We start from the raw sequence: 20,297 nt of genomic DNA on the forward strand, positions 1-20,297 counted from the left end.
TTATTTTAAGGTAAGATCGACTTGATGTCAGTCTATAAAACAAGTTAAAGGCATAAGTATGATAAAACAGTTTTGAGTATAAGGAAAACATCGTTTGAAACACAGTTGTAACTAAGTTGGAAAGGCAATGTACAGAGTAAGATGTACAGTGTAATAAGTAGTTTAAAACATATAAAATGTTTATAAAAATCATTTGAAGGAAAACTATTTGGTAAAACGGCTAATGAGTAGCCAAATCTTTTGAATGTTGTATATTAATCACATGTGATTGATGTAATAAGTAATATAATCCTACTTACTAATCACATGTGATTGACATAAAAGTAGCATGATTCTACTTGTATCCCCCCCCATAAAATATTTAAAACAGTTTAAAACATTAGTTAAGGGGTATGAACTCACCTGCAGTATGTGACTGGAATTGAACGGCTGTTATCGTATGGAAGGATCGGACAAGTGCTTGGTGTCAAGTGATGACTTAGACACACACAATGATCCTAATTACATATGAAGACATATGTATATAAATAATTAGAGATTAAATCACTAATTATACAAGTATAAACATTTAAGCGCGAGGACAACACTTTTGGACAACTGCTCTACTTCTATTGGATTGAAGTGGTTTGATTTAGAACAGAAATTTCGGGTTGTCACATAGTTTGAGCGATTTTTAGCCGACACAACCTAAACGAGAATCGAAGATCTCATTAATAGTAGCACAATGATAAAAATACAGACGAATATATATATATATATATATATATATATATATATATATATATATATATATATATATATATATATATATATATACACCTTAAAGTGATTCCAGCAAGTGCGGGTTTGTTCCAATGCTCAAAACTAGTTCCTAAGCACTCATGAACGTTGTAGCAAACCTTTGCTTTGTCTAATACCATTTAGACAATCTACACACCAATTCATGACAATCTTCTTTCATATCTACTTCCAACATATGAACGATTGTGGACCATTCGAATAATTCGATTATTCTTAATAACTCAATTATTCAGGAAGTCAAAACATGCAAAGTGAAACAATAGTTAAACAATTAACATATGACAGTAACTTTACTCATAAATAATACTCCTTTATTTAATCATCAAATGTCAATCACATTTATCTATTACAAGTTTCTAAAACTATCTAATATAAACTAATATCATCCTTCAGCCCAATACTCTTAGCATGCTGCAAATGCTTAACCCTACTCAATCCCTTCGTAAGTGGATATGCTGGGTTATCTTCTGATGATATCCTCTTAACCACGAGTTGTCCTTCTTCTACTCGATGTCTAATAAAGTGATATTTTCTGTCGATATGACGAGATCTACCATGATCCCTCGGTTCCTTGGCCAAGGCAACCACCCCTTCATTATCACAGAAAATTTCCATAGGCTCCTTTATGGCAGGTACAACTCCAAGGTCACCAATGAAGTTCTTCAACCATACTTCCTCCTTCGACGCTTCGCTCGCTGCAGTGTACTCTGATTCGCACGTTGAATCAGCTACGGTTTCCTGCTTGGAACTTTTCCAACTTATTGCTCCTCCATTAATGGTAAAGACCCAGCCCGACTGTGAACGGTAGTTGTCCCTGTTGGTCTGGAAGCTAGCGTCACTATACCCTCGCACCTTTAAGTCATTACTCCCGCCGAGGACTAAAAACCATTCCTTCGTCCTCCAAAGGTACTTAAGTATATTGTTGACCGCAATCCAATGGGCTCTGCCAGGGTTCCCTTGATATCTACTGACCATGCTCAAAGCAAAGGCTACATCAGGGCGAGTACAAGTCATAGCATACATGAGTGAGCCAACTGTGGAAGCGTATGGTACTCAGCTCATTTCTGCTATGTCGGCTTCGGTACTCGGACTTTGAGTCTTACTCAACTTGGCATCACTTTGTATCGGTAATTCTCCCTTCTTCGAATTTTCCATACTAAAACGTTTTAGTAGTTTATCTAAGTAAGTGTTCTGACTAAGTCCTATTAGTCTCTTACTTCGTTCTCTCACTATCCTTATTCCCAAAATATAGGAAGCCTCTCTGAGGTCCTTCATAGCGAAACACTTCCCGAGCCAGGACTTAATCTCCTGCAGTGTCGGGACGTCATTTCCTATGAGTAGTATGTCATCAACATACAAAACGAGGAAGATAACTATACTGCCACTGGCTTTAACATATACACATGATTCATCTTTGCTTCGTACAAATCCAAACTCTTTGACTTTCTCATCGAAGCAAAGATTCCATCTGCGAGACGCTTGCTTAAGCCCATAAATGGACTTCTCAAGCTTGCACACTCTATTAGGATGCCTTGTATCGACAAAACCCTCTGGCTGAGCCATGTAAACATCCTCAGCCAACTTCCCATTAAGGAAAGCGGTCTTGACATCCATCTGCCATATCTCATAATCATGAAATGCAGCTGGAATTGTTACTCTGATTTTCCGCAACACTTTTATTTAAAATTGTTACTCTGATTTTCAAACAAAGCATAAACAAAATCGGTCTTTTCTAGCCGTGAAAATGGGGATGTCAGAATCATGTTGTCTCTTATTCGCTTTCCGGATGAATCGAGACCTCCATGGTCCGCACTGATCTGTTATTATCTGGAAGACCGAACTCTCAACGGTTATTGAACTAAAGAACACTTTCTCAGTCGCTTCCAGCGACTTCCGAAGAAACTTCGGTGATCAAAAATTACTCTATCCACATTGCCACTTATGGCTCCATTATTCCTGCTAATCCTCCTGCTCGCACCATCCTACTACTCGTTGCCACCGAATCTACTACAAAAGCTAAATGCTACCAAAACCGTTGTAGTCTTATATCACTCATGGTCTTCAACGACACACCGCTTCCCGAATCCTATCATACTGTGGCCTACTCACATTCACGTGGTCTGTCCTGCCCTGGTCTAACCCATCTAAAAAACTCCACAAGTGAACCACGCCTCTGATACATTCTTACTGTCGATTAGGGACTAGAGAATGCTACAGGCCACCCCAGAGTCTTACGCTCCCATACTAACTGACCACTAATGAATGCTACGGGCCACCCCATAGTCTTACCATACCAATATACTAATGGCTAACTGACGAGTGCTACGGGCCACCTCGCAGTCTTACAACGTTCCTACTCTATATGTTAACAGAAGAACGCTACGGGCCACCCCATAGTCTTACAACACTTCTATACTATATGCTAACTAATGTTACGCACCACCCCGCAGTCTTGCCACACTTCTCATGTTATCTGGCCACTGGGTGAATGCTACGGCTATCCCGCAGTCTTACAACACTCCCCTGCTGACTAGCTACTAGTGAATCCTATGGATATACCGCCGTCTTACAATACTTTCCACGCTGACTGGCTACTAGTGAACGCTACGGCTATCCCGTAGTCTCATATTACTTTCAATACTAACTCAACTGCTAACCATGGTCTTTCGCTTACCAATAATCTGAACACATCCATGATCGAGTATACATGCACAGTCTAATATCCCAAGCTAAACTCATGTCTTGACTGAAATCCCCATCCTGATTTCTTAAGACTAGTTATCAATCATCACGAGAACATGACCTCAATGTTGGCAAGTTATCTGAACTTCGAACTTACACTATCCTCACTCCACACAGCCGCTTGGGCCACCTTTCTTCCTGACATGGATGCGAAACTTATTCCAGTTTTAAAACCGCTCCCGCTTCTATATACATGATTGTTTCTCCCCCACTTAGATTTGACTAAGTCTTCACGGCACGCGAGCGTTAGATGATTCCTATTCATTGCCTTCCTTACACAATAGACACACTGACTACCAACACTTAGCCTTGCCAGTGATCTGTTACTAGCCCACTCTATAGACCGCACAATTACTGAAGACTAGATGAATTCTTTCTGAAATCCCAATACTAATGACCCGATAAGCTTAACCTGATGTATCACTCAACCTTAATGTCTAATCAGATGATGCTCAGAGCGACTTCTTCAGCGATAGATTGCTTCTCCTTATGCTTCCAAAAGCTAAGCCTAGCACACAGACTGAACCTCATCGAATCCTGACTTTGGTGAATAACCGCCCTATTGAACCCTAACCGTAGACCGTCATGTAATGCCATGGACCAACCTCGATCGTAACCAAAATAATACTAAACACTTCTGAACCAGCAAAAGGAAATGACTTACACTAACTACTAATAATTCTCGGTATGCAGCTGGCATATGAAGTTTCTTGAAAATATAATCCAAATAAAAACAGAGAGATAAACCCGTAGATACACTATCCTCAACAAATGAAAGGAAACAAAATCTCTAAGTACAGATAGTACCAAACTGAGCAAAAGTTACATACCTTCCACATGGCCTGCTAGAATACCAATCTCCCTCGTTTGTCACTGCAAGGCCCTATCCTCTCGCCTATAAGTACTCCTCAAAGTAACTGGAACAGATGAAATCCCTGCTCCTCCCATCATCGTCGGCCAATCTGCCTTGTTGTGGCCCACCTGATCGCAGTGAAAACAGAATAGGCTCACCCCCTGAGGGCAATCCCTGCTGATGTGACCAACACGACCACACTTGTAGCAGCCTACACCCCTGGAACGACAAACTCCCTTGTGCAGTTTCCCGCACGTGCTGCACTGACTCTGATCTTGTTGACCTCTCGCATGATGGTCAAAAGTTTTAGATCTCTTTTCGGGACCCTCCAAAGTGTGCATCTGATCTGACTTCCTCTTCTCAATGTGCTCCAAATCAATCTCTCGCTCTCGGGCTCTAGAGATTATATCACTCAAGGTCTCGTACCCCGAAATACTCACAAGCTTCCTGATGTCATCCCACAGCATGTCATGATACCTCACTTTCTTCATCTCCTCATCTGCTACATACTGCAGTACCAATAGCACCCTCTCCCGAAACATGGCAGTGATCTTTGCCACAGTCTCTGTAGTTTGGCGGAGATCCAGGAACTCTCGTGCTAACTGCTACACGTTAACTTCCAGTGCAAACTTAGCTTGAAATCTGGTCAAGAAGTCGTCCCATGACATAGCATCGACCGCATCATCACCCAACTCGCTACCGACCTCTTCCTACCAATCCCGTGCCCGATCTTTCAAAAGGCAGGAAGCATATATGACCTTCACCTCCTCGGGGTAGAAACTCGTCCTAAATGCACTAGTTATATCCGCTAACCACCTCATACTGACAATGGGATCCCTCTCATCATGAAATGCAGGATCTCTACAAGCACGGAACTCCTGGAAAGTCAGTGTACGAGCTCCAGTGATAGTCATAACCTCCGTACGAAATGTGCCCAAGCGCTCATCCACTATCTCTGAAACACAGCGAAAAATCTCTCATGAAATGAACTCTCACAACTATTCACTAATCGGCTTAACGTCCGCACCTGAGCAAGAACCCGAACCTAGACCATCTCCTTGAGAGCTTATCTCTAACTAAAATACGACATTCCAAAAGTCAAAACATAACCAAGGGTCCTTTCCCCCATAATCTTCTTAGATTCTCCAAGACTCTCACCGAATCTAATATAGATCCTATGCTTTCAGTAGTACGGTGTTGGAATAGTGTCTAAGGCTGTAACTATATTTGGCAAGTATTTGACCCGGTTGTGCATGGTCCTTTTGGGTTACCTTCACCATAGCAACTTGACAGGATGATTTATAATGAGAGAAGAAATATTATTAATATATTATGAGAATAATATAAGGAATAATAATATTGTTATTTGATTAATATAAGTCATAAATGAATTAGGAATTAATTTGGTGACTTAAAGAGATTAATTAAATAAAGGGGCATAAACTGTGAGTTGTATGATAGTTGTATTTTGGGCTGTGATTCCTTGTGAATAAGAGTGTGGACGATTTTAGGGTTTGGAAAAGCCTAGAAATCGTCCAAGGCTTATCAATAAGGATATTGGATTGCTTAGGGCCTAAGTTATCCAATTAGGGTTTTAAGGGTGAAACCCTAGGAAGCTCACTAGTATAAATAGACCCATAGGGTTGAGGAAATCGGCACCCTTGGTATTGGAGTAACCCTGGCCGATTTCTCACCCTCCTCTCTCTCTATTATCATCCTCTTGCTAGTTGGTGTTTGTAAGCCATTAGAGGAGTGACAATTGTGACTCTAAGCTCCACAGACAAGAAGATTCAAGCAAGCAAGTCAAGGTAATCCATCAGATCTGATTTCATGTGTTGTAATTTGAATGTTTTCATTAGATCTATCAATCAAAGTCTTGGATACATTGCATGTTCAATTAGAGAAACCTAGATCCAAGCATTAGGGTTTTTATGTGCACATAGGAATGTTCTTATGGCTCAAACCCATCAGTGGTATCAGAGCCTTGATTGGTTTCTATTGAATTGATGCATTGGTTGCTTGATTGTGGATTGCAAAAATCGGTTTTTGTCCTTCTGCCTGATGAACTCGACGAGTACCACAGTGTACTCGGCGAGTAGGCCTCAACTCGGCGAGTCCATTGTGGTACTCGGCGAGTTCAAGCATCAGAAGGAGCTAGTTTCGGGATTTCTTGCTGTTTTTCTTATGGAAACTTGTCTTAAGCTTCATGGGTCAATAAAATCCGATTTTAAACATATATGTGAGTATATCCTTGACCTAACAAAAGATATTTACCAATTAATTGAATAATAATTTCCTTATATGATATTAATTGATTATTTTAATTAAATTGGTGAATTGTTTTGCAAGAAACATTTAAATAAATCAAATATGGATAATTATGAGATTAAATGGTTAATTTAAATTATTTTTTATTTGATCCCTTATGTTTTTAAAAGTTTAAAACTTGTCCTCAAGTTTTGAAATTTATGTTTTGTGATTAAAAGTTTAATTTAGACAATTTAAATTTCAAACCCTAGAATTTTACAAGTTTAAAATTCAATCCTATACTAATATAATATTACAAGACTAATATATATATATATATATATATATATATATATATATATATATATATATATATATAATGCTAGTCTTACCGTTAGTAGGCCTCATTCACGAAGCCGATCTATAAGGTGGGTATAAGGTTGCGGCGTATAAAATGGCGCTTAATGGGTGTACACTCACACCCACCGCTTGCTTGATCGGTGGAAGGTCGTTAGCCGAACGGGTAGGATAGGGCAACCCTATCTCCTCATTAAAAGTATAATATTAAAATACAAAGTAACTACATGTTTTTCAAATTCCCAATGCTTGTTACTTTAGGAAAAGTGAATTGATGCAATCCCAAGAAATCACACTTTGCACCCTTGCTAAGAAGTTAGTGGAGCGTGTGTGGTTTACCGGCACACTAATTGGCTCTAAGCAAAGGTGGCAAAGGGTGATTCATTGTTTGTCATAGTTTGGTGGAGCGTGTGTGGTTTACCGACACATCAAATAGGTGATTGTAACAATGAAGGCACCGCGTAGATTTGCATGGTTATTCACACCCACTTTGTGATCCTCGGCATCCCAGTCACAAACGAGAGGGGCATATCGAGATTTAAACATGCCATTGAAAAGTTCAATGAATCTCATCGAAACCTAGGAATTCTCAATACATTTAGAACTTAAGGTTATGTTTTCATGGTGGAGAATTAGTGAATTGTCATTCACTTACCTTAAAATTGTTTGCATGTTGGATTACGGCATCCCTTTTCTAATGTGTAAATAATGTTGTTGGATCCTAGCCCTAATTTTTCATATTGGGTGATAATTAGGGATTCAATTCTAATCAAACTTTGTCCTTTCTAATTGTAGCTGTCGAACGCGAACAACGCTACTGCTAGCTCATTCATGCTAACGAGCCTTTGCCAAAAGGTGACTTTCGATGGAACAAACTTTAGCGAATGGATAAGATACATTCACACGATTGCTCGCTACGAGGACAAAGAGTATGTCCTTGACGAGAAGCTCGAGAAGATCAATCTAGAAATTGCTACTCCGGCTGAAATGGCTGCTTTCGAGACTCATGAACGTGATGCAACGAAGGTTCATAGCATCATGATAGCCACAATGAACGCCGAATTCCAAAAGTCCTATGAGGACATGTATCCGTACGTGATGCACCAAGACTTATTGGAGAGATACCATCAAAACGCAAGGCAGGAACGTTACGAGATCTTCACTAACATGATCACCACTAAAATGGGACATGGAGATTCTCTAACCGTACACTTGCAAAAGATGCAAAGGTACGTCGATCGTCTTCGCAAGTTGAAAGTCAAATTTGGGGAGGATTTGGCTATCGACATGGTACTTCATTCCTTGCCTCTGTGTTACAACCAATTTAGGATGACCTACCACATGAACAAGGAAGAGGTCACCCTAAGTAAACTCCAAGGTCTCCTAAGGGTTGCTGAGAGCAACCTCAAGGACAAGTCTGTTGCACCAACTCCCAATCCACCCGCTGCTCCTGTTTTGGCTATTGGGCAGGGAAGGGGCAAGAAGAGGAAGGCTCCGTCTAAGAGCCACCGCAAGGGAAAGTCCCGAGATGGTTCCTCTTCTAGTAGGACCAAGGTTGATCCTACTAAACCCAACCCTAACCCGAAGGAGGCAGAGTGCCACCATTGCCACAAAATAGGGCATTGGAAGAGAAGCTGCCCGGAATATCTGCAAGCCATCAAGGATGGAAAGATCAAGCCGTCTTTCGTAGGTATTTACACAATTAAATCTAATGATTCATCTCATGCTATTTCTTGGGTTCTTGATACCGGGTGTGGTTACCACATTTGTTCTGAATTGCAGGGACTAAGAAGAAATAGGGATGTGGAGCATGGAAGAATGAATCTAATAATGGGGAACAGAAGATCGTCGCCTGTGACCAAGGTTGGAGTGTATTCTTTAGTGCTTAGTAATGGATTAAGTTTAGATTTGAATAATTGTTGCTACTCGCCAGATATGGCAAGAAACATCATTTCATTTCATGGTTTGTTTAGACAAGGATTTAGATTTTCATTTAATAATGAGAATGGTTCAATTTATGCTTATCTAAATGGTGTCTTATATTTTGAAGCAATACCGTGTAATGGAATTTATGAAACTGTTATGATTGTAGATAACCTAGGAAATGATGTTTTATGCATGGATTCTTCCAATAGTATGGATACAGCATGTTTGTGGCATTGTCGTCTTGGACATGTCAACAAGAAGCGCATAGCCCAACTCCAAAAGGATGGAGTGTTGGAGTCATTCGACCTTAGGGAAGATGACACGTGTGAGTCTTGTTTGCTTGGAAAGATGACAAAGTCACCCTTCACTGGTACTTGTGAAAGGGGTGAGGGTTTGTTGGATCTCATACATACCGATGTATGTGGACCCTTTAGATCCGCCACAAAGGATGCAAACCGCTTCTATGTGACTTTCACCGATGATTATAGTAGATATGGGTATGTTTACTTAATCAAGAAAAAGTCAGAAACGTTTGAAAAGTTCAAAGAATTCAAACATGAAGTGGAGAATCAATTGGGCAGGAAAATCAAGATGCTTCGATCCGATCGAGGAGGAGAGTACCTAAGTCTTGAATTCCACGACTATCTCATAGAATGCAGAATCGTTTCGCAATTGACGCCACCTAGGACACCGCAGTTGAATGGTGTGGCAGAAAGGCGTAATCGAACCTTGTTGGACATGGTTCGTTCTATGATGAGTCGTGCTTCACTACCTATCTCATTCTGGGGGTATGCCTTAGAGACTGCCGCCCATATCCTTAACCGAGTCCCTACAAAGAAGTTTGCCAAAACACCTCACGAGATATAGATAGGGAAACCTGCCTCGTTGGCACATATCAAGGTTTGGGGTTGCAAGGCTTTCATAAGACAAGATACTCATGACAAGCTCAAACCTCATAGTGAGCGATGTATTTTCATCGGCTACCCACAGAATAAGTAAATGCATCACTACTAGAAAAACAGCCTTTTACGACGCTCATTGCGCGTCGTAAAGTTACTGTCATATGTTAATTGTTTAACTATTGTTTCACTTTGCATGTTTTGACTTCCTGAATAATTGAGTTATTAAGAATAATCGAATTATTCAAATGGTCCACAATCGCTCATATGTTGGAAGTAGATATGAAAGAAGATTGTCATGAATTGTTGTGAAGATTGTCTAAATGGTATTAGACATAGCAAAGGTTTGCTACAACATTCATGAGTGATTACGAACTAGTTTTGAGCATTGGAACAAACCCGCACTTGCTGGAATCACTTTAAGGTATATATATATATATATATATATATATATATATATATATATATATATATATTGTAAGTAATCGCAAGATGATAATATCATATGGTCTTAAAACCTAGATATATGGTTTGTTATTTGTTAATTGGTTGTACATTGATGATGCGAAACTGCATCAGTAAATTGATGTTATAAAACGCATTGTTGTGCATAATTTGTTATTGAATAAGTAAATGCATCACTACTAGAAAAACAGCCTTTTACGACGCTCATTGCATGTCGTAAAAGGCTCAAACGATGCGCAAATGCGCGTCAAAGAAGGCCCTGTCATAGAGAGAGACTACGCGCATTTACGACGCTCATTTACGACGCGCAATTACGACGCGCGTTTACGACACACAATGCGTATCAAGGAAGGCCCTGTCATAAAGGAAGACGACACGCATTCGCGTGTCGTAACCTTACGACGCGCGTGTTAATGACACGCAATGCGCATCAAGAAAGCGCCTGTCAAGAAAGGCCATGTCATAAATGAAGATGATGCATATTTTTGCGTATCATAATTTTAAATGTTTAAAAAAAATATTATTTATAGATTTACTAATTTTCAAATTAAATAATACATTAAAAATCTCATAGTACAAAATAAAATACCATAAATAACAAAGATACTTCATTTCGCTAATATGTCAAATACAAATAATTATTCCAAAAGTGAGTAAATGTTATAAAAAAAATGAACTCATTTATATACAATTGCATCATCTAGCTTACTATGTGCCAACAACTCTCTGTGTGTTTACTTTTGCTTGAGTCTCGTTTCCTCCAAAGCTTCTAGCCATGCCAAAATATGATATCTTGAGTCTCGTTTCAAGAACCAAAATCACCTTCAATCACCCAATTAAACTCTAATGTTGGTAGACTGAGAGTTCCAGAATCAAGTTTACATCCATCACCTTCAATCACCCAATTAAACTCTAGATCTTCTGTTGTTTGAAAGAAATTGATGTTTGTAATCTATGAACAAAAATCGCAAAGACCAAGGTTAACATTTGCTATATAGAAAGCACAACTGGACATATGAATATATAATACGCAACATAAACATTTTCATAAAAATGATATAAACAAATAAGTAAGAGTGATGATATTGATACCTTAATTATGCCATTGGTGAACGAAATTTTAATTGGTTGATAGCAATACTTGACCTCTGAAAACAAATAAACAAATGATCGCATCATAATTAGCTCAATGAAGTAATTCTTATACATTGTCTCTACCAAAAGATTCATCATGGAAACATTTTTGTTGGAAATAACTAAAAAAAACCTAAATACTAAGCAAAATTTTTTATAGTAATCACCATTTAGAGCAGGATGAGGAGTCTGATCAGGCCATATGAGACCATTTAAGCAGATATTTAAGTCATTTGGTGTATCTCCCACTACTAATCAATATTGTGAAATTTGTTATTTGGAATGCGAGGGTAAAATGGTCATTTACCTGAGAACCATGTTGATCACACACCACCAATCGTGGGACAGGAAACCTCTCACGTATTATCAGTTATGCATCATCATGTGGAGCTTGTAACAGCTGAGCAAATGCCTACAAAATATAAAAAAATATTGATCTGATGTTTTTTTTAAAATTATAAAAAGGAAAAGTGAAATGAGGAAAAAGTACTTGACAAGGTTTTTAAGCAGCATGTTGCGGCGGGTGTTTAAGCAATGTTCTTTTGTTGTATACACGTAAAAGAATCATTAATGGTTATTTTAAATAAATCTTGCATATATAAAGAAAGTACATTGCTACAAATGGCAAATCGATGATAACTATAAATTACATATTCATGAAGATACATCTGGATATAAACACCTACACAACTTATTTAAATGTAGGTATACTTAGTTTTTGAAAAGATTGTTACCCCTGGCCAGAGCTAATGCAAGAGCACCATCTTTCCTTATTCATAAAAACAGTTATTACAATAACTAAATTAAGATATCAATGGAAATTAGTTGTTATGTCTTGCCTTTAACCCTAATTCTAAAAATATTCAATATTGATATCATTGGTTAAACCAATACCTTCTCAAGTTGTGCTCCATAAATAGGCTGCCAAAAAAATCATATAACCATAAGTTAGCCTCCTAAAACCCATCATAGAATGTTCTAAAGAGCTTTTTTTTTTTATAACATTGTACTTTGAAAGCATGCTATAATTGGGTGGTTGTTTTCAAATTACACCCAAATATAACATTTTACTTTCAAAGAAAGTACAATGCTTTAATAAAAAAATATATATTAAATTTAGAAAAAGAAATAAGAATGCGTAATATATGAATAAATGCAATAATTAAGTTTCATATGCCCAAATAAAGCTTGCGTATATTTTATTTCTAATTTTTAAGTGACGAAATAACTCAGCTTTTAAGGGCGTTAGAGTGTAAATTTAAAGTGCTAAAAGTGCTTTAAAGTGTAAATTTTAGTATTAAATTTGTTGTTTTTAAATATAAATGCAGTTTTTTGCGGTTTTTATATGCATAAAGTGCAACTCTTTAACGCAAATTGTAGACGGTTTTATGGATTATTGGAACTCTTTGCAGACTTGGTTGATTAATGGGTGAGTTTAAAGTCGCAGCGGGAGAGAGGTGTGTTAATCATTATGCATATAAAACCCGCAAAAAACTGCATTTCTATGCATTTAAAAACCACAAATAACTAAATAATGTCACGTGATAATAAATTGATGCTTATTTATGACAATCAATATACCAATCAACTTTAAACGTTTTAAATCAACTACGTTTAACTAAATGTAGTTGCGTACCGGAAGTACACCAATATATAAATACCATTAGGGGTTTCTGGGGTAAACATAAAAAATCAACTGTAATAATGACGTCAAGATGTCACCAATTGATCCGTTAATCTTTAGCCCAAACCTCATTTGATTAACAAATTAATTTTTTCCTCTTGAAATAAAAAGTTCATGTTTAATCGGCTTGGAGAAAAAATAACTAAAAATAAGATTATTGAGGTAATTCTCTACTGCTTTAATTAACAAATTATTTTTTTGCTCTTCAAATAAGTTCATGTTTAATGGGTTTGGAGAAAAAATAACTAAACAATAAAAATGTTGAGAGAGAATTACCTCCGCTACTTACATACACATGATCCAAGTCCCCATGAAACACATGATTTCTATCTACTTTTGTTTTCATCTAGTGTTCCTGATATTACAACCAGATTAAAAGAACAGTCAATCATTTCTCCTAATTATACAAAAAGATTGAACATATTTCAAATAAAAGTGAAACAAATATCAAAGTAAAAGTTATACCTTAATTAGCTAGCCATTTTTCAAGGGGAGATCTATAGATTTGGATATCATAGTTATAAAACAGAATTATCATCCCTAATAAAAAGTTTATTCGAAGTGATTAACAAAACATGTAAAAATAATATTTGCATTTGAGCTTAGGCAAAACGCAAAGAAATTATTGATACTTTTCATTACTCTTTACCAAATTGTAAATATTTTCTCAAAAGAACCTACAAAACTTCTTTGATAAAACAAATTAGTCATTTTAATACAATCTGCAAATCCAAAATAAAAACATACATAATTTTAATTCATTTATGTTTTTAATCTGTTATAAATCCGTAAAGTAAGCCATAGAAACGAACCTTTTGGACTTCAAGTCTACGAAAATTTCAAATCCCTGAAAAAAAAAAACAAAAACAAAAGACAATTATGTTTCTAGATTTGTTGCAAATCAAGAATTAATAACCAAAATCAAGAATTACTATTTTTTACCTCTGAAACAACAACACTCTCGATCATGGCAGCAAGGGCATAAGCAGAAAGCTTAGTTTTCTCAAATAGAGCTGCGAGCTTACCAGGGAATCTATGTCCTACTGCTTTTCCAGATGATCTTTCTAGCAAGAAATCTATATATTTGATCATTGCATGATCTGAAATATTCCCTGTTGGAAGTTCAAAGCCCCATTCCTGCATTAATAAGTACTATTTAAACCTAAATTCATCAAATTAAATCTTTTTATACTGTTGATATTCTAGACTATAGACATTGGAATTCAGACGCCTACTTGGACAATTGATCGAAACATTGTCATATAATGCAGCCCAATGACTACAAAATTGTATGAGTAGGTGGCCCACTCTTGAGAGCATCCACAAGTTTCTAATAAGATAAGCAGCAAGTTTAAATTTGGTGTTTATTTAGAGAAGAAACAACATATAACATATAATGCAGAGTGTATGTATGGTGTTACTTAACAAGTTTTGTTGTGCTTAAATTTATACTATATTAAAACTAGTTTGCACCATTTTAAGTTTGTTTATCGTGTGAAAACAATATTACAGCAACAATGAACGACTTGCTTACAAACTCCAAAGGTTTGCTTATCAGTTTTTTTTTGGTGCATCAATTCATTACCCTTCAAATAAAAAGAAGCAAGTATCCTATAGTATCAGTATGCATAACAATGTTAAAATGAGATATTGCAGCAAATAAACAGATCCAAAACTAATTGATATGCTTATTAAACCACTAATCCAACTTATTGCAGATTATGAGATGAAAAGAAAATGAGTTAGATAGACCTTGCACAGATCTGAGAGACTGGAGTGCTCAGAAGTAACCATCAATCCACTAATTGTGAAATCACAGAGTCCCATGTTCGACCTACATGCATCATGTGTTCTAAATTTTGAAACCCTAGAATCTCTGAATCTAACACACCAGGAGCCATGGCTCTGAAAAAAGCAACGTCTTTGCCTTCAGCTGACAACATCCCACTAACTGCCTTGGGAACACCAAGAAATGCCGATCCGATGTTCATGATTTCTTTGATATGCTTGTCACACCACCCTGGACCACCGCCACCACCTATCGGAGGTGGGGCTTCCACCCACTTGAGGAAGTGGAGGAAGTAGATGACACCCATGGAATGGGGCACCACCACCACTTTCTTGTTACCATTGGTTACATACATTAGTTCGATGTTGATCTTTAATTTGCTTAGCGCTTGATCCCTTACCTCAGTGTTTTGAAAAGAAGTCCTCCAGTCGTAAGCAACCATATACATATTCTTCCCTTCATACCCAATTTTAGCCAAATTCTTGATAAGAACAGCCCAAACGAAATACCCAGGAGCAAAGTAATCTGCAACAACAAGACCCGGAACCGGTTTGACCCGAATGCCTGGCGGGTCGAGTCACGTTTCATTGTCGAGTGACAAATGCTCCAACCAACACAATGGCCTAAATTTTAAACAAATAAGTCATATTAAAATTCAACATTTTTGCTACTAGAAAATCAAGATTGAAGGTGGTTAATTAAAGTTATAGAATTAAAAAAAAAAACCTCTGTAAGATCTGGGCAAAGCTACCACCCCAAAGGCGTTTGCGAAAAAGGCCATGAGAACAAGGTCGACCTTCCCAAAGCTCAAGGCCACCGGTGACGATTCCAGGGACCAAAACGACAGGGTGGAGTGGGGTTAACCCTTCGTTCTTGAGCCTTACACCAGGTGATTTAGGGGATCTGAACCCAGACAAATGAGTAGGTAGACAATGGTACAAAAACAAGAGTAGCCACCAAGTAGTACACATGTACCCGATTAACCAACAACAAGAATCTATACACTTCCACCCTCTTCCTTTTGGCTGCATCTTCTCATTCTTGTTCTTGTTCTTATCGCACTCTTGTTTTGTAATTGTTTGACTTTCTTCTTGTAATTGTTTTACATATTCCTGATTTAACGAGGACCTTTTTGCAAAAACCACACCACTAGGCACAATCAAGAAAAATAGCACCCAATTCGAACCCTATGACCTAGTTAGTAATTACCCACACCTGAAAAAGAAGAGATAACTTATCGCCTGGTCTTTCTGTATCTCGACAAGGTATGGAGATGACTTAGGAGAAAGACTTGAACAACACAGTAGGAAGGCCAAAGGGGAAAAGAAAAGAAAAGCACATACTATGAAAAGCACTAGTACCCAAATGATTGGATCAAAAGAGATCCATCAAATATGGACCCAGTTCTTGAAAGTGCCGGAGACGAGGGGCTCCACCAGCTGGGTGTCGCTAGAAAGCGTTGGACGGCCGGGCGGGGTTAGACGGAGGTCAGAGGTGGGAGGCGCCAGCGCCAAGAGAAATGTCGGAGGTGGGAGAAGCTGTCGACGTCAAGAACTGAGAAGAAGAGAAAGGGACATCGAAGAGAGAACGAGCAGTAGAGGAAGGCGGCTGGGGCGAGTTCTTGAAAAAGCCCTAGCTATTACAAAGAGGGAAACTATAGCAGAGGAGGAAAAAAAAGGTAGGCGGGGTTTTTAAGTTTTTGGGATTTTATTTTTCCGGGCTGGAAAGCGCGCATTATATTAAAATTTATAAAACGACAGTCTTAGACGACACACACTTTATTATAGGTGCCCTCCGTGTTTTTTTTTTTTTTTTTTTTTTTGTTTTGTTTAGACACTAATTTTAGGGCTCGAAAAAATGCGTGTCCAAAATCCTTTAAATTTTGCAAAACTGACATTATTTTTTAGGGCACTTACAAATGAGAGTCCTCTATCAGCGAGTGTCATTGTTTGCGCGTCATTAAAGGGCTGTTTTCTAGTAGTGCATATAAGTCGAAGTTTATCTTTTACTTTTATCCTAAGAGGGTAAAAGCGATATCTCGGCCACTCGATTATTTGATTTGACTTATGTGCCGGGCCCGGTCAGAACTAAATTGATGTGTTTGATTAAGTTCTATGTTGAATAAATCTGAGATCGAGAAACTAAACGTTGGACAATGATTATGTCTGCGTGATGTCTGAATAGAGGACTATACGATCCCTTATCTAAAGGACATGACTGATAGGATCAGAGTTTGACAGCGTCTTTGAGAGCTACGATTGCGAATCGGACTGTGCTTGTATATATAGTTACTAGACATATCCAAGTGGGAGACTGTTGGAATTGTGTCTAAGGCTGTAACTATATTTGGCAAGTATTTGACCCGGTTGTGCATGGTCCTTCTGGGTTGCCTTCACCATTGCAACTTGACAGGATGATTTATAATGAGAGAAGAAATATTATTAATATATTATGAGAATAATATAAGGAATAATAATATTTTTATTTGATTAATATAAGTCATAAATTAATTAGGAATTAATTTGGTGACTTAAAGAGATTAATTAAATAAACAGGCATAAACTGTCAATTGTATGATAGTTGTATTTTGGGCTGTGATTCCTTATGAATAAGAGGGTGGACGATTTTAGGGTTTGGAAGAGCCTAGAAATCATCCAAGGCTTATCAATAAGGATATTGGATTGCTTAGGGCCTAAGTTATCTAAATAGGGTTTTAAGGGCCAAACCCTAGGAAGCTCACTAGTATAAATAGACCCATAGGGTTGAGGAAATCGGCACCCTTGGTATTGGAGTAACCCTGGCCGATTTCTCACCCTCCTCTCTCTCTATTATCATCCTCTTGCTAGTTGGTGTTTGTAAGCCATTAGAGGAGTGACAATTGTGACTCTAAGCTCCATGGACAAGAAGATTCAAGCAAACAAGTCAAGGTAATCCATCAGATCTGATTTCATGTGTTATAATTTGAATGTTTTCATTAGATCTATCGATCAAAGTCTTGGATACATTGCATGTTCAATTAGAGAAACCTAGATCCAAGCATGAGGGTTTGTATGTGCACATTGGAATGTTCTTATGGCTCAAACCCATCAGTACGGGCCCAATACTACCTTCCAGACCTATCCATACTTTCCTCAGCAATCATCCCGAATCCTCTAAGTCACTTTCTCAATAAAAGCACCAAAGCTCACTACACCGCACCTCTAGGCTCACTGAAGCATATCCTAGGCTTTCCTAGGTTCCCGAACCCACTCATTCCTCAGCTGCTGAAAGACTTTTCATAATGCCAATTAACCACTAGATGAATACCATCACATGTGACGAGGCTCAGATAATCCTTCGAGTAAAGGACTCATCCCTACAACGATTAGACTCAGACAAGAGCTGCTCAATAGGGTCAAATCCAACACTCTAAGATTATTCAACCCTAGTCACATGTGACTTAACGTATTCATCTAATAGCTAACTCCCATTACTCAAAGTTTTATAAAGCACAAAGCAAGCAACATTCAGACGAACGGAAAATCTAACCAAACAAGCCATTTTATCCTCTTAACAGGAATCTATACTAGCATGTAATTCAAAGGCTCATACAATCAGACATAACCTAAACAGGCTATCCGACCACTGGTTGATCAGTTCTAGCATGTAAGTCTACAAGCTCATATAAACATACAAAGGCATATTTCCTAGATCCTTAGCTCTAATCTAGCATGCGAATCACAAAGTCATATCATAACACATAACAAACATGTAGTGTTATTTGGGAACCACTTACTTGAGCTCGGTCAATTGCACGCATCACCCCTTTTTCTCTTTTTAAAACCCTTTTATAAAAATGATTCTCTTTTGAAAATTTTAATACCGAGTCCTCAGTTTGAGTTCATACACACCCGAAAGTATGTTTGAATCCCTTAAACCAAGGCTCTGATACCAACTTGTAACATCCCAAAATTCAAGACCAAAAATTTCATATTTAAAATAAGAAAAAACTTAATAACTTTGTCCCACACATTGAAAACATTTCATTTAAAATAAATATTATAGTCTAATCCCAAAGATCGCGTAATGCAGAGTAATATTGTTAAATGCACTTCTATCGTCCCGAGCTCCTTTTCTTGAAAACTGAAGATACCCGAAACCAAAACTATAAACCATAAGCACAAAGCTTAGTGAGTTCCCCAAATACCACACACCATACATATCAACTGGGCCATACATTCCATATATACTGTGAGCCATACATATCAATCATATATCAAATAAGGTGCTATGTGCCGCACATAGTCTTGCTGTTATGCCACGGGCCGCCACGTAGTCTTTCTTGCCAAGCCGGGGGCTGCCCCTAGGCTCTTACAGACAAGTGCCAAGAGCTGCCTCCTGGTCTTCCATGTAAGTATCACAAAGACAACTATCATACATACTACTCTACTTAGCTAATAAGCATACAATGTGCTAGGATCCACTTCCTGGTATCTCATTGATATTGCCTAGGGCTAATCCCCGGGTCTTCCTATCATACATAATAGCATACTGTGTGCCAGGATCCACCCCATGGTCTTTCATACATAGTGCCTAGGGCTAACCCCCAGGGTTTTCCAACCATACAAAAACTAAACGAGCCGACATTGTGGTCGTAGACCCATACAAACAGTGAGGAGACTCACCTCACAAGTTGACTGCAGAATCCGACGAATAAACCACTTGCTGCTAGCTGGCAGATCCCTGAACTGCTGACCTCTTGACTCCCCGAGCTACTAATTATCATACAACATAGATAAGTCTAGGATTCTTATAATTTAACCATAAGTCCTCACTGGTGTAGAAGACCATTCCACCCCTCACATACTCTTGTCCAAAGGTCTTCAAAATTCAAACTAGGTCAACCTTGGTCAAATTGAAAGTCAAAGTCAACTCTTTAAGTTGACTCAACTCGTCGAGTCACTCTCTGACTCGCCGAGTTCCCATGCTACTCATAGTCGCGAAACCACGAACCAACTCATCGAGTCCCTTCACAGACTTGTTGAGTTCCTTCTGTACATAATCGGGAGAAACCAACTTAACTCGTTGAGTCCCTCCCTGGACTTGGCGAGTTCTTTAGTCTATTAAGTCTTCCTTAATGGATTAAGCCACTATACTTCAGATTTGAGCTCCAAACTTTGAATACACTCTGGAAATGACCTAAAAAGGGTAAAGTTTCCAACTTTCCCCGTTAATACCCTCACTTAATGGATTTCACTCAAACCATAACTCTTTAAGACCTAAATCTTGGTCCACAAGCCATCCATACACCATACTACAACATACAAATATAAAACTGGACCCTTGACGCTTCATAAACACAAAAATCCTCCACCGTTCCTTCTATGCATGGCCTTTTGGGGCTTAAAAGGCCAAAATAAC

At 38.1% G+C, this 20,297-nt stretch overlaps 1 pseudogene; it reads right to left on the reverse strand.

The window, feature by feature from the left end:
* Positions 1-14,901: 14,901 nt before the first annotated feature.
* LOC111921523 (putative phospholipid:diacylglycerol acyltransferase 2) lies at positions 14,902-15,928 on the reverse strand (annotated as a pseudogene).
* Between the last annotated feature and the right edge of the window lie 4,369 nt (positions 15,929-20,297).

Source organism: Lactuca sativa, chromosome 9, assembly GCF_002870075.4.
Source record: "Lactuca sativa cultivar Salinas chromosome 9, Lsat_Salinas_v11, whole genome shotgun sequence".
NCBI lineage: Eukaryota > Viridiplantae > Streptophyta > Magnoliopsida > Asterales > Asteraceae > Lactuca > Lactuca sativa.